This window comes from Loxodonta africana, chromosome 8, assembly GCF_030014295.1.
Source record: "Loxodonta africana isolate mLoxAfr1 chromosome 8, mLoxAfr1.hap2, whole genome shotgun sequence".
NCBI lineage: Eukaryota > Metazoa > Chordata > Mammalia > Proboscidea > Elephantidae > Loxodonta > Loxodonta africana.
Genome location: NC_087349.1, coordinates 6,526,390 through 6,548,743, shown reverse-complemented (window position 1 = coordinate 6,548,743; position 22,354 = coordinate 6,526,390). Strand labels below are relative to the sequence as shown.

Genomic DNA, 22,354 nt, shown 5'->3' with positions numbered 1-22,354 from the left:
GGAGAAGACAGGTTAGGGTGAGAAACCATTTCCAACCTTAGGTGAGATGCCCCCACTACCATGGACATACAAGTACTGGTTGCTGGCAAGTCAACTCTGACTCATGGAAACCCCACATGTGTCAGAGTTGAACGGTGCTCCATAAGGCTTTTAATATCTGCTTTTATGGAAGTAGATCACCAGGCCTTTCTTCTGAGGCACCTCTGGGTAGACACGAACCCCCAACCTTTCCGTTAGCAGCTGAATGTAAACCATTTGCACCACCCAGGGCCTCCAACATGTATGCTGCCTTGGATAAATGTTAAGCCACCTCCAGTCTATCCCGCTTTGCTGGGAGCGAGCTTCTGGGATGGGTGAACACACCTTCATTTCTGTTGGTGTCAGGGACACTTTCCGGTCTTTTACTCTAGTGGATGTACCTTCTCCCAGGGACAGGGGCTAAGGCCTGAAACTGGCCAGTTTTGACGCTGAGTCAATCAGTTCCCTCTGGTCCTGGACTTGTCCTACTTCCTCTTAGAATGATAATATTGAGCCCATCTCTTCACTGGATGATGTAATGACCTTCAAATGTCATTATGATGTTTGAAGGACAGAACTTTGAATACCAGCCATCCTCCATACTACATAGACCCATCCTGGGGCCAGCATAAAAGAACAGGGGCTCCAAGACCAGATTTCAAAACCCCTCATATTGCAGGGAAGCAAGGCCTCCAAATGGGAGTTTGAAGTTCCCAGCTTTGCCATGGTATTAATCCCACAGAAAAGCTTGGGACCATTTTCCAGTGAAGATTCATTTTTCTCTCACTCCATTTTCCCTTCAAAGTCCTGGGATGAAGAATAGGTGCCACCTGGACAGACAAGAGATGAATCCGAGGTCTTAGCTGCTTAGAACACTCTGGTCTCTAACCTTGGTATCCTCCTGGCCATCCTCAGTCAAGTACCACCTCTTCAGGGGACCCTTCCTAATCACCTACCCACAATAGGGAAGACACACTCAGAACTTTAGTCTTCTTCATAGCACTGATTATTATTACCTGATATTTTATGTCCTTAATTGTTTATTGCATTCCTTCATTTAATATTAAACAAATGTATCTATGAACAAAACAAACAAAACCCCCCGAGCTGTGGAGCTTATCTTCAAGGAGGTAATGGAAGCTAGACCACACACAAGATAGATAAGAAAAATATACAAACAAACAAAAACCCCTGAGCTATGGAGCTTATCTTCAAGGAGGTAATGGAAGCTAGACACAAGATAAAAAAAAAAAAAAAAGACACAAGATAGATAAGAAAAATATATAAGGTGTTATTGTGTTAATTGTACCATAAAAAACAAATAAATAAAGCAAGGAAGGAAAACAGGAAATTTCCTTTTATTGATTCACTTATTGTCCATCTATGTGATGAGAATATAAACTCCATGAGGTTGGATGCATGAGGTTTGATGGATGAATGGATGGATGGATGGGTGGATGGGTGGATGGGTGGATGGGTGATGGGTGGATGGGTGCATGGGTGATGGGTGGATGGGTGATGGGTGGATGGGTGATGGGTGGATGGGTGGATGGGTGATGGGTGGATGGGTGCATGGGTGATGGGTGGATGGGTGATGGGTGGATGGGTGGATGGATGGATGGATGGATGACTGAATAGTATTTAGTCCTAAAAAAAGCCAGGGTCAATTCTGCCGTATCCTTTGGAACCTACTCCTCTTGGTTTCTTTCCTGTCTCAAAGAGTCACAGCTCTGCCAATGTGTAGTTTCTCACTGTGGCCGTTTTACTGATGGACAAATAGGCTTTGAGGACAGAATTATTGGGAGAATGCAGTGGCCTTCTTTTCCACAATTTCTGCAGAAATAAGACTGTATAAAGAAAAATGAGAGAGAAGCATCCTGATGAAGGGCAGAGAGATGTGCATATTCCTAGCTGGGCAGAGAAGGGCTCATCTGCCTTCTGCTAAGGAGGGACTCAGAGGTCAGCTGTCCTCTCTGCAGCTCCCTGAGCCTCTCCTCAGGCTCCTGCTGTCTCTGTTCTAGAAGTGCCCAAGTCCAGACCCTCCCATACTGATGCTCTCCTCTCTTCTTCTGTGATGGACACTCACCTCTGTGCAGGGGCTTCCCTGCCCCTTGCTATGCTCTCCAGGGCTCAGTTGAGGCTGACTCTTTTCTGGCTGGACCCGGGCTATACCCAGGGGCAGAGGTGAAGAAGGAAATTGTCCTCACAGAGGAGCTTAGGAAAAAGTCCAGAGATACCAGTGCTGTGGGGAGCTGAGGGTCTCACCCCTGAGGGCTTCGTCTCTGAGGTGCCTGTTCTGAATTAGTGCAAGTTTGGGGAGTCCCTGAGCAATCAGTCTGGGAAGAGCAGAATAAACTTTTAGTTATTCTCATCTTTGGCCAATTAAGTTTTAAAACTTTTGGAAGTTTTTGTTTAATGGGAAAACTTGAAATTTCACCATTTGGGGCTTCTCAACACCCAGCTGCCTTCCCCCAAGACCCCAAGTCTCAGTTACCAGGAGACATCTCAGACTCTAAGGGGCTCACCTGCTATGTCCTTTATCCAGGCTCCCCTCAAAGCTTCTCTTAGCCATTCAGAGCCCAAACTACTCACTAAGCCTTCCTAATAGAAGACACCACAATTGGCCTCTAAAACATGTTCCAAAATCTCAAGAAGCCTGCATATTGGTCTCAGCCAAGAAGTTAACACCCACTGATAATTAAAAACTCTGAGAAAACTAGGAAAAGAGAGAAACTTCAAGCAGGTACACGGCAGCTACAAAAAACTTAGAGCTACCATCAAATGTAATGATGAAAGACTTATTGCATTCCCTCTAAGATAAGGAATAAGGCAAGGATATCTGCTCTCACCACTTGTATTAAACATTGCACTGCAAGTCCTAGCCAGGCCAATAAAGTAGGAAAATAAAAAGTTAAAATCCAACTTGGAAATAAAGAAATAAAATTCCTTATTCACAGATGACATAATTCTGTATGTCAAAAATCCTAAGAAGAGTCCTAAAATAGCCATCAGGACTAATAAGTGATGTTGGCAAGATCATAAGTTAAAAGGTCAATATACCAAAAAAATGTTGCATCACTATACGCTAATCATTAACACTGGAAATGAAAATAAATAATACAATTTACAATAGAATCTAAAAACATTATTAACAAAATATGTGCAAGACCTAGTCACTTAAAACTATAAAACATTGTTGAGAGAAATTAAAGAAGACCTAAATATATGAAGAGAGATTCCATTTTCAAGAATCCAAATACTCAATATTTTTAGAATGTTAATTTTCTTCGGATTTGGTCTGTAGTTTCCATGCATTTTCAACCGAAATTCCAGGAAGCTGTTTGCTAAAATTGATGAGCTGATTCTAAAATTCATATCCAAATGTATAGGACATAGAATAGCCAAAGCAGTTTTGATACAGAAGAACAAACCTGGGGGACTTACGCCACCTTATTCCAAGACTTACTGTAAGGCTAGAGTAATAAGAAAATATGGTATTGGCTTAATATCATACGGATGAATAGACATATAGAGCAATAAAATAGAATAAGAGTTCAGACAGAGATTCAAACATATTACATTCAACTGATTTTAACCATCCCAAGTGAAGATATGGAGCAAATGGAACTCTCACACTTTGCTGGTGGAAATGTACAGTGGTGCAAATTACAAGAGTTAAATATACCCTTACCATAAAACTTCCAATTCCACTCTTTGATATTTATCCAAGACAAATGAAAACGTAAGTCCATGCAAAAACTAACGCTCTTTAGAGTAGACTTGTTTTTCCACTTACCTTCTTGCAAGTAAACAGTTTCTTTGGTGAAGGGAAGGATCTCAAGACAGTGTGAGATCATGGATAAAAAAATTAGAGTCTGAAAACCTGAATGCTATTCATCATAATACTGGTTCTTGTTAGGTGCCATTGAGTTGGCTTCCACTCATAGCAACACTACGTACAACAGAATGCAACACTGCACTGTCCTGTGCCATCCTCACAATTGTTGTTACGCTTGAGCCCATTGTTGCGGCCACTGTATCAATCCATCTCTTTGAGGGTCTTCCTCTTTTGAGCTGACTGTCCACTTTACCAAGCCGGATGTCCTTCTCTGGAGACTGGTCTCCCCTGATAACATGCCCAAAGCATCTGAGAAGAAGTCTCTCCATCCTTGCTCCTAAGGAGCATTCCTGGCTGTACTTCTTCCAAGATAGATTTGTTTGTTTTGGCAGTTCATGATGTACTCAACATTCTTCACGAACACCGTAATTCAAAGGCATCGATTCTTCTTAGGCCTTCTTTATACATTGCCCAGTTTTTGGATGCATGTGAGATGAATGAAAATACCATGCATGGGTTAATGATTAGTTTTTCCATCTCTTTAAAAAATGCTGTTGCTATCTGGATCAGGATTACACTGTATTTGTAGTTTGCTTTAGGTAGGATTGACATTTTCACAGTGTTAAGTCTATTTATCTATGAGCATGGCATGTTCTTCCATTTATGTATGTCTCTTTTGGCTTCTTTCAGTAGTGTTTTATAGTTTTCCTTGCATAGCTCTTTTACATCTCTGGTTAGATTTATTCCTAAGTATTTTATTTTTTTAGAGGCTATACTAAATGGTTGAACATCTACTAATTCTTTTTGGTGTAATGACTCTGTGTATTCCTTCCATCTTCTTTTGATGCTTCCTGTGTCGTTTAATATTTTGCCCATAGAATCCTTCACTATTGCAACTCGAGGCTTGAATTTTTTCTTTAGTTCTTTCAGCTTGAGAAACGCCGAGCGTGTTCTTCCCTTTTGGTTTTCCACCTCCAGGTCTTTGCACATGTCATTATAATACTTTACTTTGTCTTCTCAAGACACCCTTTGAAATCTTCTGTTCAGTTCTTTTACTTCATCAATTCTTCCTTTTGCTTCAGCTGCTTGACATTCTATAGCAAGTTTCAGAGTCTCCTCTCATACCCATCTTGGTCTTTTCTTTCTTTCCTGTCTTTTCAATGACCTCTTGTTTTCTTCGTGTATGATGTCCGTGATGTCATTCCACAACTCGTCTGGTCTTTGGTCACTAGTGTACAGTGCATCACATCTATTCTTCAGACGGTCTCTAAATTCAGGTGGGATATACTCAAGGTCATATTTTGGCTCTTGTGGACTTGCTCTGATTTTCTTCAGTTTCAGCTTGAACTTGCATATGAGCAATTGATGGTCTGTTCCACAGTCAGTCCCTGGCCTTGTTCTGACTGATGATATTCAGCTTTTCCATCATCTCTGTCCACAGATGTAGTCAATTTGATTTCTCTGTGTTCCATCTGGTGAGGTCCATGTGTATAGTCGCTGTTTATGTTGGTGAAAGAAGGTATTTGCAATGAAGAAGTCGTTAGTCTTGCAAAGTTCTATCATTCGATCTCCGGCATTGTTTCTATCACCAAGGCCATATTTTCCAACTACTGATTCTTCTTCTTTGTTTGTTTGTTCAGCCATTTCAAGAGGTGGCATATGATCGGGAACCGATGGTACTGAAGGAAGAAGTCCAAGCTGCTCTGAAGGCGCTGGCGAAAAACAAGGCTCCAGGAATTGATGGAATATCAATTGAGATGTTTCAACAAATAGATGCAGCACTGGAGGTGCTCACTCATCTATGCTAAGACATATGGAAGACAGCTTCCTGGCCAACTGACTGGAAGAGATCCATATTCATACCTATTCCCAAGAAAGGTGATACAACTGAATGTGGAAATTATAGAACAATATCATTAATATCACATGCAAGCAGAAGTTTGCTGAAGATCATTCAGAAATGGCTGCAGCAGTATATAGACAGGGAACTGCCAGAAATTCAGGCCAGCTTTAGAAGAGGACGTGGAACCAGGGATATCATTGCCGATGTCAGATGGATCCTGGCTGAAAGCAGAGAATACCAGAAGGAAGTTTACCTGTGTTTTACTGACAATGCAAAGGCATTCGACTGTGTGGATCATAATAAATTATGGATAACATTGCAAAGAATGGGAATTCCAGAACACTTAATTGTGCTCATGAGGAACCTTTACATAGATCAAGAGGCTGCTGTTTGGACAGAACAAGGGGATACCGATTGGTTTAAAGTCAGGAAAGGTGTGTGTCACGGTTGTATCCTTTCACCATACCTATTCAATCTGTATGCTGAACAAATAATCCGAGAAGCTGGACTATATGAAGAAGAACGGGGTATCAGGATTGGAGGAAGACTCATTAACAACCTGTGTTATGCAGATCACACAACCTTGCTTGCTAAAAGTGAAGAGGACTTGAAGCACCTACTAATGAAGATCAAAGACCACAGCCTTCAGTATGGATTACACCTCAACATAAAGAAAACAAAACTCCTCACAACTGGACCCATGAGCCACATCCTGATAAACGGAGAAAAGATTGAAGTTGTCAAGGATTTCATTTGACTTGGATCCACAATCAACAGCCATGGAAGCAGCAGTCAAGATATCAAAAGATGCATTGTCTTGGGTAAATCTGCTGCAAAGGACCTCTTTAAAGTGTTGAAGAGCAAAGATGTCACCTTGAAGACTAAGGCACTTGACCCAAGCCATGGTATTTTAAATCGCATCATATGTATGTGAAAGCTGGACGATGACTAAGGAGGACTGAAGAAGAATTGCTGCCTTTGAATTGTGGTGTTGGCGAAGAATGTTGAATATACCACAGACTGCCAAAAGAACAAACAAGTCTGTCTTAGAAGAAGTGTAACCAGAATCCTCCTTAGAAGCAGGGATGGCGAGAGTGTGTCTTATATACTTTGGACATGTTGTCAGGAGGGATCAGTCCCTGGAGAAGGACATCATGCTTGGTGGAGTACAGGGTCAGCAGAAAAGAGGAGGACCCTCAATGAGGTGGATTGACATAGTGACTGCAACAATCAGCTCAAGCATAACAACAATTGTAAGGATGGCTCAGGACCGGGCAGTGTTTTGTTCTGTTGTGCATAGGGTTGCTATGAGTCTGAACCTACTCAGTGGCACCTAACAACAACAACAATAATAAATGGTATTGTTTTCCTGATTTCCTTTTTGTAGTTCTCTTTATTGGTGTATAGGAATCGAATTGATTTTTGTAAGTCTGTCTTGTATCCTACAGCTCTGCTGAATCTTTCTAATGGTTTACTTGTGGAGTCCTTTGGGTATTCTATGTATAGCATCATATCATCCACAAATAAGGACAGTTTTACTTCTTCCTACCAATTTGGATACCTTTTATTTCTTTTTCTTGCCTTATTGCTCTAGCTTGGACTTCCAGCACAATGTCAAATAGAAGTGGTGATAAACAGCATCCTTATCCTGTTCCTGTTCTCAAGGAGAATGTTATCAGCCTCTCTCCATTAAGAAAGATGTTTGCTCTCTGTTTTGTATAAAATAGATGCCCTTATTATGTTGAGGAATTTCCTTCTATATCTACTTTATTGAGAGTTTTTATCAGGAATGAGTGTCGAACTTTGTCAAATGCCTTTTATGCATTGATTGAGACAATCATGTGATTATTTTATTTTATTTGTGTGGTGAATTATGTTGATTGATTTTCTAATGTTGAATCATCTTTGGATACCTGGTATGAATTCCGCTTGGTCATGGTGTATTTTTTTTTTTAATATGATGTTGAATTCTATTGGCTAGAATTTTGTTGAGAATTTTTGCATCTATATCCATGAGAGATATTGGTCTGTAATTTTCTTTTTTGAGGTGCCTTTGCCTGGTTTTGGTATCAGGGTTATGCTGGCTTCATAGGATGAATTCAGAAGTATCCCTTCCTTTTCTACGTTCTAAAATAGTTTGAGTAGTGCTGGTGTAAACTCTTCTTTGAATGTTTGGTAGAATTCTCCAGTGATGCCATCTGGGTCAAGGCTTTTTTTTGTTGGAGTTTTTTTTTTAATACCTTTTCAATCTCTTGTCTTGTTATGGGTCAGTTCAGATTTTCAACTTCAGTTTGTGTTACTTTGGGTAGGTAGTGTGTTTCTAGAAATTAGCCAATTTCCTCTAGGTTTTTTAACTTTTTTGGAGTATAGGTTTTCATAAAACTCTGTTATGATCCTTTTTATTTCAGTTGGGTCTATTGTAATGTCCTCCATTTCATTTCTTATTTGGGTTGTTTGCTTTCTCTCCTGTTTTTCTTTTGTCCGTTTGGCCAGTGGTTTGTCAATTTTGTTGATCCTTTCAAAGAACCACTTCCTGGTTTTGTTGATTCTCACTGTTGTTTTTCAAATCTGTATTTCATTTATTTCTGCTCTGATCTTTATTATTATTTCCTTTCTTCTGGTGGCTGTGGGCTTCTTTTGCTGTTCTCTTTCTATTTGTTTGAGTTGTGTAGCTGGTGTTTTGATTTTGTCCCTTTCTTCTTTTTTGATGTGTGCATCTATTGCTGTAAATTTACCTCTGAGTACTGCCTTTGCTGTGTCCCAAAGGTTTTGGTATAATGTCTTTTCATTCTCTTTTGATTCTAGGAAATTCTTTGATTCCATCTTCGATTTCTTCTATTACCCAGTGGTTTTTAAGCAGGGTGTCATTCAGTTTTCATGTATTTGATTTTTTTTTCCTTGCTTTTCCTGTTATTAATTTCTACTTTGATGACATTGTGATCAGAGAAGATACTTTATATTATCTCAGTGTTTTGGATTTTGTTCCGGGTTGCTTTGTGGTGTAAGATGTAGTCTATTCTGGAGAATGTTCCATGCGCTCTGGAAAAGAATGTGTACTTTGCCACTGTTGAGTGGAGTGTTCTGCATACGTCTATGAGGTCTGGTTGGTTGACTGAGGCCTTTAGATCTTCTGTATCTTTGTTGAGTTTCTTTCTAGGTGTTCTGTCCTTTACCAAGAGTAGTGTGTTGTAGTCTCCTACTACTATTGTGGTACTATCAGTTTCTCTTTTCGGTGCTGGTAAAGTTTGTTTTATGTATTTTGGAGTCTTGTCACTGGGTGTGTAGATATTTATTATGGCTATGTCTTCATGGTGAATTGTCCCTTTAATCAATATATAATGCCCTTCTTTGTCTTTTGAGGTGGATTTTGTTTTAAAGTCTATTTTATCTGCGATTAGTCTTGCCACTCTTACTCTTTTTTGGTAGTTACTTGCTTCATTTTTTTTTTTCCATCCTTTGATTTTTAATTTATGTCTTTGCTTCTAACGTGTGTCTTGTGTAGACAGCATATGGATAGATCCAGTTTTATTTTAATCCATTCTGTCACTCTCTGAGCCACTTATGTTCAGTGTGATTATTGATAGGTGTGAGTTTTTTGCTGTCTTTTTGCAGTGCTTTTTTTTTTGGTGCTGTTTTTTCTTTGTTCCTCTTGTTCTTTTGTGTCCTTTTGTTTGTGTACTTTTTTTTCCGTCTCTTTCACCTTCGTACATCTTATGTTTACTGAGACTTTATGTTTTTCTTCTTTATTTTGATGAGTAAGTGTGTTAATTTTCTTTGTGGTTACCTGGAAATTTACCCCTAACTTCCTAAGTTTAAACCAGTCTTTTATTATTTGATAACTCCTTGACTCCCTCACCATTTCAAAGTTCTATACCTACACCATTTCTTCCCTCTTTTATTGTTCTGATGTTGTCATTTACAGATTGAAGTCTCTGGTTCCCTGTCGTAAATATTTTAGTTTTGTTTTATCCTTGAGACTTCATTATCTAGGTTGGTATCTCTCAGACCTGATGAGGTTATGTATTGGTGGCTCTCTAGCTGTCTATGTGTATAGGGTTAGGGTCCTTCTTGGTCTTCGTAAAATTAGAGCAGTTTTCACTGTCCTCAGCACTGCTGACGATACCCTTCTCTCAGAGAGGTGAAGAGCAGATGAAAGTAGAAGTAAAAAAAAAAAAAGGTTTAGTCATCCATGCCTTAAATTCTAGAAAAGAGCACTTGAGTTTTTATGGAGTGATACAGAAGAGAAAAAAAATTAACACCTAGTGACTCATCACAGAAGAATGGTTCTAGTACTGACCATGTGGAAGAAATTGCTGGTTCAGTCTAGGGAAATTAAGAGAGCATTTGTATGCATGGGGGATTTTGTGGGAAAATCTGTTTTGAACTGTGCACAGGTATGACCTTGAAAACAACAGAAGATAAACTAGAGTGGCGGGGAGTGGACGGGGAGTGGAGGTGAACAAATTGTTTCACCAATACAGGACTATCTTCATATACTAGAAACAACGAAAGGATGAGGGGATGTCTCTCATATGAATATCTATCTGGATAGGCCAAGGAAAGGTCAATGACTCTAAAAACAACTGTGTTAACACTGTGAAGATTTCACAACATCTCACAAGTATAAAGTAATAATGGGTATGCCTGGTCTAAACACATCTTCTGAGCTGCACACCTCTATATTCATGGGTAGGTTGGATTGTTGTTCCCAGCTCTTTGCTCCCTCCTTGCCCTATAGGTATATACAACCATTTGCCATGTGATTTTGTGGGGTAGCCCAGGAGAGTAGAAAGAACATACACCCCTCCCCATTGATTCAGCTTCACCATGCTACTTGGTTTGGCTAATGGGATGTTGATACTTGAGACAAAAGCACAGACTTTTAATGTATTTTCATGGTTTGGCTTTGTCTATTGTGTTTCTTCTATTTGCCATGAGAACACCATGTCTGGAGAGTGAGGTCCAGGATGGGAGACACATTGTGCATACCTAAATCTGACCCACAACCTAGAGACAAGCCCAGCAGAGCCACAGCTGACCTAAATACCCAAAAGCAGGAAAAAAAAAATCAATGATTGTTGATGTAAGGCACTTAGATTGCAGGATGTTTGTTACACAGCATTATTGTAGCAAGAGCTGACTTATGCTACCTTTTTGAATGCTTATTTTTGATATTTTACAAGCATCTTAATGTAATGTGTCTCCAAACAGAACTTATTAATGTAAATCTCCCTCTCCTGTATTGGTCTCTATCTCAGGAAATGGCACCTCCCACTCCATCCTGAGCTCACTCTAGGTATCTGGGAATTACTCCTGATACCACTCTACTCCAGACATAATTCATCACCATCGTGTCTACACGACTCCCCAAACATGCTCACACTGGTCCATTTTTCTCCGTCCTCACTACCCCCACCCTAGCCCAAGCCAGCATCATTCCTTACCTGGGCTGTTACTACAGTTTCTCAGCTGACCCCCACCTTCCACCCTTGACCCCTTCAGTCCACCTTCAATACAGAAGCCAAAGTGATCATTTAAAAATGCAAACTCATCTTGTCTCTTGTCTAGGCTAAGATCCCTTCAGTGACTTCTCACTGCAGCTATGATAAAATTTAAGATCATGAACATATTCATGAAGCTCTGAAGACACTTCCCACCACTCTTCCCCTCATTCACAACAGGCCAGGGCTTTCCTAGGGTTCTTTCCTGCCCTGAGATCTTCATACATGCTCCCCTCTAAACAGAGAGCTCTTGATACCAATTCTCACCTAACACAAAATTGGGATAAACTTGTCAAATAATGCAGTGGAAACAGTGGCCAAGAGGGGATTTTCAGCAGCAAGGAAAAAATTATAAGAAAGAATCAAATGAAACTATTAGAAATTAAAACCATGATATAAGGAATGAATAATTCCACTCATGAGCTCATCAGTAGAATCAACGTAGCTGAGGAAATAACCAACAAAAGTGAAAATAGACCAAAGGACTTGCTCAGTTCACACTTATTAGATTTGTTATTATCTGGTTAATTGGACCATGCCATTTTATATGCCCATCAGCAACGGATAACAGCTCTTATTCTCTCCCATTCATGCCAACAATTAGCATTCCCAGAGTTTTCCTTTTGTCCAGTCTGATAGACATGACATAGTTGGTTGCTAAGTAAACATTACCAAACTTCTTAACCTCTCTGAGTCTCTATTTTCTCATCTGTTAACTGGTTATAATAATGCTTACCTTACTGATTTTACAGGTTATTGCAGGATAGAGTTTAAAAATACAGAATTACAGGGTACTTAGTATACAATAGAGCCCTGATGGCTCCATGTTTAAGAGCTTGACTGCTAAAAAAAAAGGTGGGCTGTTAGAATTCACCAGCTCCTCCTTGGAAACCCTATAGGGCAGCCCTTCTCTGTCCTATGGGGTCCCTGCTTGGCGCAAACAGCTTGCACTCCACTACTAACCTAAACGTTGGCAGTTCAAATCCACCCATCAGCAACAGGTGGGAGAAAGGCTTTGTGATCTGCTTCCTCAAAAATTCCAAAACCAAACAAAACCCACTGCCATCGAGTCAAATGTGACTAATAGCAAACCTATAGGAGAGAGTAGAACTGCCCCATAGGGTTTCCAAGGCTATAAATCTTTACAGAAGCAGGCTGCCACATCTTTCTCCCTTGGAGCAGCTGGTGTGTTTGAACTACCAACCTTCTGGTTAGCAGCTGAGTGCTTAACCATTGCACCACCAGGTCTCCTTCCTCAAAGATTATAACCAAGAAAACCCTATGGAGTAGTTCTACTCTGTAGCACATGGGGTCACCATGAGTTGGCATTGACTCGATGGCCAAGGATTTGGTTTTTAGAATACAATCAATACAAATTTGTTTTCTTCCTCCCATTTGCTTTCCAAGCATTTAGCAAAGTTTCCTACATGCGGTAGGTATTCGATATACAAGCAAATAAAATAAAATAAAGGTTATAGTCAGTGTCATGGAAAAATTTGCTCATGTTCAATGAACAAAACAATAAAGAGGTGAAGAGGTAACTCTGTAGTTGGATGACCTGAGTGAAATCATGGCCATCTTCATTCAGTGTTCATGATATTTCAATCAGACACAAAGAATGGCTATCCAAGAACCCTGAGGAGTTTTAATTATATGCCACTCTCTTCTTATTTGCCAATAACGTCCATTATTATGAAACAAAGAATTAAATGTTCTAATTTGTATCATACATACCAACATTCACGCATATTAAATTTAGATGTAGAGGAATAGTTCTAGGAAATAAAACACAGGAAAACAGAACATCTTGTCAGAGATATGAAACAGATACTAGCTGAGAAACGATTTTACTTTCACCAAGAAAATTTTCCAGAGTAGGGACTATTAAGACTTTCTAGGTTGGAAGTAGTAGTTACTCAAGTTTTGTTTTCACTATGAGCATGTAACTAAAAATGCAAAGTACCCATTAACATAGGCCAATGTTTAAATAAGAATCGCAAGACATTTAAGTACAAACAAGAATTATTTCGCCGTGCAGCAGTTTGTGTGAATTAGCAGTTCAAATAAAGATCCGTAATTTGTATTTCTTTTTAGAACTCTACTTCAGTATCTACCACCTGTCTGTCGTTTTTTGTACTGCGGTGGTTTGAGTGTTGCTGTGGTGCTGGAACGGAAACCCTGGTGACATAGTGGTTAAGTGCCAAGACTGCTAACCAAGAGGTCAGAAGTTTGAATCCACCAGGTGCTCCTTGGAAACTCTATGGGGCAGTTCTACTCTGTCCTGTAGGGTCGCTATGAGTTGGAATTGACTTGACGGCAGTGGGTTTGGTTTTTTTTTTTTTTTTTTTTGCTGGTGCTGGAAGCTATGTTATTAATATTTCAAATGCTGGCAGGGCCACCCATGATAACAGGTTTTAGCTGAGCTTCCAGACTAGGACAGGCTAGGAAGAAAGGCCTGGTGATATACTTCTGGGAACTAGCCACTGAAAATCTTATGGATCACTACAGAATACTGTCTGACGCACTTGCTCTGGACAAGTCATCAAGAGGGATCAATCACCAGAGGTGGATATTGTGTTTGGTGAAGTAGAGGGCCAGGAAGGATGAGGGAGACCCTCAGTGAGATGAATTGGTACAACAGCCACAACAATAGACTTTAACACCCTGGCGGTGAAGATGACAGAGGATCGGGCAATGTTTTGTTCTGTTGTACGTACATGGGGTTGCCATGAGTCAAAATCCACTCAACTGCAGCTAACAACAACATGTGGAGTATTGAGTATATCTGTGTTCACTTGTGAGGAAGAGAGAAGAAAAGTAAGCACAGCAGGAAGCTATTGAGGCGTCATGGTGTGTTTGTAGTAGTGGTGAGCATTTCATTTTTCTCCAAAAGATGCCTGCAGCTTGGGAGATGGAAGCTCCCAGTGGGGTGCAATTTGTTGTCCAGCTCCCAGGGTAGGGATGAGGTCAGCACTTGGTCTAGATTAAGCTTGGTTTGTGTGGCAGACACAGAATAGCGGTCTCCCCTCATTTAGGATCAAGGAATGGACTGAAAGGTAGGGGCTCACCTGGAGAGGACTTTAACACCCCATCACTATTCCCCTCTAGTGGAGGCTAGTCTTCAGAGGAGACTGTGGAGCTCTCCTTCTCCTCCCGTATTCCACACTCAGGATCAGAGGGACTTCCAGCTCTCTCATTAGACATGGTAATTTGAGAAAATTCACCAAATGCCCAGGGCATTCGAAGAGGTATCCTGAGATTCAGGAGAGGAGGGGGAAAAAGTGGGAATGTTAGTGGGGTGAAGGAAAGAATAGGAATATGGCAAGAGTGCCAGATCTGAGCATTAACTCAAGGTAAAATGGGAGGAAGAAGCAAGTGAGAAAGAGAGGAGCCTGTGATCTCTGAAAGGAAATGAGAGAGGAAGAGGAATAGGGAAGTTGGTAGATGAGCAAAGGGTGAGCATGGGCAAGATGCCCAGAGCCAACATGGTCAGAGGAATGAAGAGCAAGAGCACCAATCCCAGGCTCTCTTCTCTGCCGTCCATAGCCCAGCTACACCTCGGTCAGACAGAGCTTTGACGCAGACTAGTAAAAGCCACTCTCTCTGGGTTTCTGAGTTAGAAAAAAGGCAATCGTTGTAGCCAGAACAGCCTTTACAAATTAGACTTGACAAGAAGGACATGAGTGTGAAGACCCCACTTGCATCCCGTCTGGTGCCCATCTGCAGTGCACGATTCTCAGTCATGGAGGATGGCTCTGCCTCCTCCTTAGACAGGAAAATTTTACTTAACCGTGTTATTGGAGTCCCATTTCTGAGTGGAGGCAGGGTTGCCAGGATGGCCAAGTGTCACCATCCAAGCAATCTCCTTTCTTCTAAGCAATTCTCCTACAACATTGCCAAACAGCCTGCCCTGGGATATCAAGAACTCCAGAGTCAACTAGATAGCCTCTTACTTTCTTGATTCTCCCAACAGAGAAAATCTACAGAAAGGAATCAATACAGTTGAATTTGGGAGAAACTCAAGAAGAATGATGAAGCATGGAGTCCAAGTATGGGAAGAGTCTGAACAGAAAGAGTTGGTTTAAGCAGCTTTGAGACACAGATGATCTCTCTAAAATTTAGTCATTTAGTTCTTGTTTGCCCTGTCCCCATACCCACTACAAAGGGAAGAGTTTCATTAAGCAACACCCTTGAACTTTAACAAAAGGAACGTTCTACCCAAGACCTGTTCCCAATGTTTGAACTTCTCCATCCCACCAGGATTTGCCAGATGAGAAGCACTCCAACCACCATGTCACCACTCTATGTTCGTTCTGCAACAAAGTGTAAACAACAAGCACATGTTAATAGTAGCAATGGGCTGAGATGATATGACACATAAGCAGGTAAAGAAGGCCTTAGGGCATTTCTAAGTGCTTATGGCCACCTGGTCAAGAAATAGCACAACATTCTAGAGTGGCCCTAGCAATGACTGATGCAAGTACCCAGTGAGTACTCTGCTGGCCTGCACTGACTGTGGACCTAACTCACCACCTCCCTCCAGCCTGCTATCTCACCAGGAAATACATGTTCAGAGGTAGTGCTCAGCAAATTAATTGGGCAAATAGAACACTACACAAATGTTATGACTCTCTCCTCTAATTTATCGCACATTACCAGAATGTGCTTTTTGAGTTCAACTGTGGCCACAAGCAGAAACTAAGGCTGTGAGATTCGAGCAGGCAGAGAAATGAGTCTCTTTTTACCTGCCATGTCTACTTCCAAGAACTGACTGAGATTTTTACACATCGTTTGATTTTTGCAGTGATGATAACGACAACAAGGGACTTAGGATCTTCATGTTATGGAATAATCCATAAAGATGACTGTTCCACCTGGCACTGACTCTAGGAAGAGCTAGTCTTTGAGGACTCGACAGCATTGTTTCACTTTATCTCTAAGGGCCTCCTTGACTTTGTCATTTCGGAGGGTGAAGATGAAAGGGTTCAGAAAAGGGGTCACTACAGAGATCAGCAGGGAAAGGATCTTGTTGTACTCAGCTGCCTGTGTATGCTTGGGTTTCACAAAAAGGAAGAAGCAGGTGCCATAGTGAGTGATGACAAAGATGAAGTGGAAGGCACAGGTGGAGAAGGCTTTCCTCTGGCCAGAGGCTGAGGGGATCTTGAGGATGGTGGAGATGATGTAGGTGTAGGAGACAATTGTAGGGATCAAAGAGCCAATGATAATGAAAACAGCCATTAAGAGGATGAACTCTGTGGACAGAGTGTCATCACAAGATAGTTTGAGCAATTGTCCTCTGTCACAGAAAAAATGGTCTAACACGTTGGATTTGCAGAAGGTAAACTGAAACGTGGCATAGACTGGCCAGATTTCAGAAAGGAACCCAAACACCCAGCGTGGCCTCACTATCCAGGTGCAGGTGTGGCTGTTCATGATGATGTTGTACCTCAGAGGGTTACAGACAGCCATGTAACGGTACACAACCCTGGCGGCTAATAATGCCAACTCTGTGGTCCCCATAGCAAGGTACAAGAAGAGCGGAGCAACACAGGCAGTCAGAGATATTATCTGCATCCCAGGGAGCAGCAGCCCCCAGAGCATCACGGGAACAACAATGGTCGTGGTCAGGGTCTCCAAGACAGTGAGGTGGCCAAGGAAGAAATAGGTGAGGGACTGCAGACGCTTATCAACACAATCATGATGATGACCGAGTTTCCCATTACTGTCATTGAGTAGAAGAAGAAGAATATAGCAAAAAGGATATGGTATAGTTTTGGGGACCCATGGAAGCCTAGAAGGCAGAATTGCATGGCACTAGAATGATTTCCCATCACTTAGTCCTTCTTCTGAGAGAGGTAACGTTGCTCCACCTCCCTCTCAAGAGGGGAGAAGAAAGGTTAGGGTGAGGAAATACGTCCAACCTTCGGTGAAATGCCTGCACCGCTATGGACATACAAGTATGAGTTGTTTTCAAGTCAACGCTGACTCATGGCAACCCCGTGTGTGTCAGAGTAGAACTGTGCTCCACAGGGCTTTCAATGGCTGATTTTTTGGAAGTATATATCACCAGGCCTTTCTTTTGAGGTACCTGTGGGTAGACTCAATCCCCCAAACTTTTTGCCAGCAGCTGAATATGTACACCATTTGCACCACGCAGGGCCTCCGACATATACATTGCCTGGGCTAGATGTTAAGCCACCTCCAGTGTATAAATGTGATTCCTGCTTTGTTGGGAGAGAGCTCCCGGGATGGGTGAACACACCTTCCTCTCTGATGGTATGAGGAACACCTTCCAGTCTTTTCCTCTAGTGGATGTGCCTTCTCACAGGGTCAGGGGCTAAGACCTTGAAAACGGCCAGTTTTGAAGCTGAGTTAATTGGTTCGCTCTGGTTCTGGGCTTGTCCTATTTCCTCTTAGAAAGATAATATCAAGTCCATCTCTTCACAGGATGACATAATTACCTTCAAACATCATTATGATGATGCTGTTTGAAGGACAGAACTTTGAATACCAGTCCTCCTCCATATGCAGAGACCCACCCTGGGGCCAGCGTGAAAAAGCACGGGGTTCAAGGCCAACATCCCTGTGTTCCACAGATTTCAAAACCCCCATATTGCAGGGAAGGAAGGCCTCCAAATGGGAATCTGACATCCCTGGTTTTGCCATGGTGTTAACCCCACAGAAAAGCCTGGGACCATTTCCCAGAGAAGATCCATTCTCTCTGACTCCATTTTCCCTCCAGAGTCCTGGGATGAAGGAAAGGTGCCACTTGGACGGACGAGAGATGGATCTGAGGCCACAGCTCCTTAGGACACCTGGGTGTCTAACGGTGGCTTCTTCCAGCCTATCCTCACTCAAGCACCTACTCTTCAGGGGACCCGTCCTAATCACCTACCCACAATAGGGAAGACACACTCGGAACTTTAGTCTTCTTCATAGCACTGATTATTATTACCTGATATTTTAATATCTTCTTAATTGTTTATTGCATTCCTTCATTTAGCATTAAACAACTGTCTCTGTGAACAAAACCCCTGAGCAAGGAGGGGATGGAAACTAGACCACAAGCAAGATACTCAAGAAAAATATATAAGGTGTTAGATTGTTAATTGTGCCATAAAAACATAAGTAAATAAAGCAAGGAAGGATAGGAATTTTTTTTTAACTTATTGTCCATCTATTTCATTAAGAATATAAACTCCATGAGGTTGCATGCACTGATGAATGGATAAATAGATGGATACCTGGATGGATAGATAGATGGATGGATGGATGATAGAATCCTACTTGGTCCTGGCCAGAGTCAATTCTGCCACATCCCTTTGATCCTACTCTTCTTGGTTTCCCTTCTTGCCTCAACAAGTCACAGCCCTGATAGTGTATAGTCTCTCACTGTGCCCATTTTAGTAACAGACAAACGTGCTTCAATGATAGAATTATTGGGAGAATGCAGTGGTCTTCTTTTCCACAGTTTCTGCATAGCCAAGTCTGGATGAAGAAAAACGAGAGAGAAGGGTCCTGATGAAAGGCAGAGAGCTGTGCATATCCCTGGGTTGTACACATAAGGGCCGATCTGTCTTCTGCTGAGCAGGAGGGACTTGGAGATCAGCTGTCCTCTCTCAGCTCCCAGGGCCTCTCCTGAAGCTCCATTGTCCTCTTTCATAAAGTGCCCAAGCCCTCCCATGCTGATGCTCTTCTCTCTCCCTCTGTGAAGGATACTCACCTCCGTGCAGGGCTTTCCTGCCCAATCCCATGCTCTCCAGGGCTCAGCAGAGGCCGCCTCCTGTCTGGCTGGAGTTGGATCATGGGCAGGGTCAGAGGTGGAGAAAGAAACTGTCCTCACAGAGGAGCTTAGGAAAAAGTCCAGAAATACCAGTGCTGTGGGGAGCTGAGGGAATCTCCCCTGAGGGCTTCATCACTGAGGTGCCTGTTCTTAATTAGCCCAGGTCTGGGGAGTCCCTGAGCAATCAGTCTGGGAAGAGCAGAATAAACTTTTAGTTATTCTCATCTTTGGCCAATTAAATTTTAAAACTTTTGAAAGTTTTTGTTTAATGGGAAAGCTTGAAATCTCACTAGTTGGGGCTTCTCAACACCATCTGCCTTCCCCCAAAGTCCCAAGTCTCAGTTACCAGGAGACATCTCAGACTCTAAGGAGCTCGCCCCCTATGTCCTTTATCCAGGCTCCCCCCAAAGCTTCTCCTAGCCATTTAGAGTCCAAACCTCTCACTCTGCCCCCCTAAGAGGAGACACCACAATTGGCCTCTAAAACATTTACCAAAATCTCAAGATGCCTGCATATTGGTCTCAGTCAAGAAGTCAAACACCCACTAACGATTAAAAACTCTGAGAAAACTAGGAAAGGAAAGAGACATCATCAAGCAGATACATGGCATCTACAAAAAAATGTAGAGCTAACATACAATGTAATGATGAAAGATTTACTGCATTCCCTCTCAGATAAGGAACAAGGCAAGGATATCTGCTCTCACCACTTGTACTCAACATTGCGCTGCAAGGCCTAGCCAGGGCAATAAAGTAGAAAGATAAAATTTTAAAAGCCAGTTTGGAAATAAAGACATGAAATTCCCTATTCATAGATGACATAATTCTGTATGTCAAAAATCCTAAGAAGTCTACAAAAATAGCCATTAGAACTAATAAGTGAGATTAGCAAGATCATAGGATAAAATGTCAATGTACAAAAAATCCATTGCATTCCTATACACTAATAATTAACACTGGAAATGAAAATAAACAATACAGTTTACAACAGAATCCAAAAAGCTTAACAAAATATATGCAAGACCTGTTCACTTAAAACTACAAAACATTGTCGAGAGAAATTAAAGAACACCTAAAATATGGACAGAGATTCCATTTTCATGAATCCAAATACTCGATATTTTTAGAATGCTAACTCTCCTCAGATTTGGTCTATAGCTTTCGTGCATTTTCAATCAAAATCCCAGGAAATTTTTTGGTAAAACTGACAAGTTGATTCTAAATTTTGTATGCAAATGTATAGGACATGGAATAACCAAAACAATTTTGATAAGGAAGAACAAAACTGAGAACTTACCATACCCTATTCGAAGACTTATTATAAGGCTACTGTAATAAGACAATGTGGTATTGGCATATCATGTGGTTGAATACACATATAGAGCAATGAAATAGAATAGAGGGTTCAGAGACTCAAACTTATATGTTCAATTGATTTTAACCATATTAAGTGTTGGTGAAGATGTGGAGCAACTGGAACTCTCACACATTGCTGGTGGAAATGTACAAGGGTACACATGACAACAGTTAAACATATTCTTACCATACAATTCTACTCTTTGATATTTAACCAAGACAAATGAAACGTAAGTCCACACAAAGACTTATGCTCGTTACAACTTTATTCAGAGTAAACTGAGAACAACCAAAATGACAATCAACAAATGAATGCATCAACAAATTGTGGTGCAGCCATAAAGTGGAATACTATTCAGCAAAAAAAGGAAGGAACTATTGATGCGTGTGTCAGGGATGAGTCTCACAAAGACGATGTTAAACAAAAGAAGCCAGATACCTAAGTCGATCCTATATGATTTCACTTAATAAACTCAAAAAATGAAAAATCTAGCATGTAATAACTGAAGCAGACTAGTCAGGCTGGGGTTAGGAGTGGGGTTGACTGGGAAGGGAGACAAAGAAACCTTTGGGGGATGCACATGTTCTATAATTTGATTGTATGATGGTTGAATATGTGAATAAATTTGTTGAAACTCACTGAAACTTACAATTAAATTGAGCACATTTATTGTATAAAAATTAACCTCAGTAAGTTGAAAAATATTTTTTTAAGAAAGACAAATCTAAAATGTAACAAAGGGCTCAGCTCATCACTGGGGACTTGGTTTTGGAAGAAGTGAAGGAAGGGCAAGTGAAGGATAAAGATAACATTGGAGCGAAGCGAGAGGCTATTAGGTAAGTAGAATCTAGCTCTGTTTAGAGTCAGCATAAGAGGAAGGAGGAGAAAGAGGAGAGGGCTTATGTAACCTAATTAATGGCTGTCACAGTGTGACAAGTAACTCCCAGATCTTTCCCCTAACATGTGTCTCTGGCCATGTTTTATTTAGACTTTTTTTTAGTAACTTTCTGCAAACACCTCTTAAAGAAATAGGAAATCATCTTTGTAAAGAGGAAGACAGTCTCCCACCAGTAGAGTCTATAACACTAAGAGCACAGTTTTAAAGTGAACAGTACCTTCAGTGAAGGGAAAATGTCTCAAGACAGGGTGAGATCATGGAAAACAAATTATACTTAGGGTCTGAAAACTTGAATGCTAATCATCGTGATACTGGTTGTTGTTAGATGTCATTGAGTTGGTTCCCCCTCATAGCAACACTACCTACAACAGAATGAAACACTCCCCTATACTGTGCCATCTTCACAAATGTTGTTATGCTTGAGCCCATTGTTGCAGCCACTGTGTCAATCCATCTCATTGAGGGTTTTCCTCTTTTTAGTTGACCTTCTACCTTACCAAGCATAATGTCCTTCTCCAGGGACTAGGCCCTCCTGGTAACATGTCCAAAGTACCTGAAAAGAAGTCTCACCATCTTTGCTTCTAAGAAGCATTCTGGCTGTACTTCTGTTTTTCTTTTTGAGGCAGGTTTGCCCAATGCAATGTGTCTGTCTCTTCAGAACCTCGAAATCAATTACTGCTGCAACATATTGGGTCTGGTCTCTTTCTCCCTCAGCATGGCTCTGGTCTAGTGCTGCCTGCTCATAAAGACAGATGTCATCACCTGAGGGAGGCATAGAATAGGTGACAGGCTTGGACAGGGAGCCCTTCTCTGTCCACTGTCCTGTCCTTCCTCAGTCCCTCTTCCTTTTCTTCTGGCTGCTCTCAGAGGGAGGAGCCTGCTTACCTTCAGTCTGCAGTTAGTTTTATGAGTAGATTAATCCAAAAATCCCTTTGTCTATCCTCATTCATTTCTTGGGTTTTTTCTTTTTTCGGATTTTGGCTGTACTTCTGTTTCCTGGCAAATGGTCTCCAGAGTTTAACCACAACTCTTTCCCCATTTCTACCGGTTCCCTAGGTAACCTACTCAATCCACAGTGTTTGAGACCGTAAATGTGCCTACCACCTATTCTCTCTCG

At 41.3% G+C, this 22,354-nt stretch overlaps 1 pseudogene; it reads right to left on the bottom strand.

The window, feature by feature from the left end:
- Window positions 1-16,096: 16,096 nt before the first annotated feature.
- LOC100662716 (olfactory receptor 9A4-like) lies at window positions 16,097-17,351 on the bottom strand (annotated as a pseudogene).
- Window positions 17,352-22,354: the final 5,003 nt, after the last annotated feature.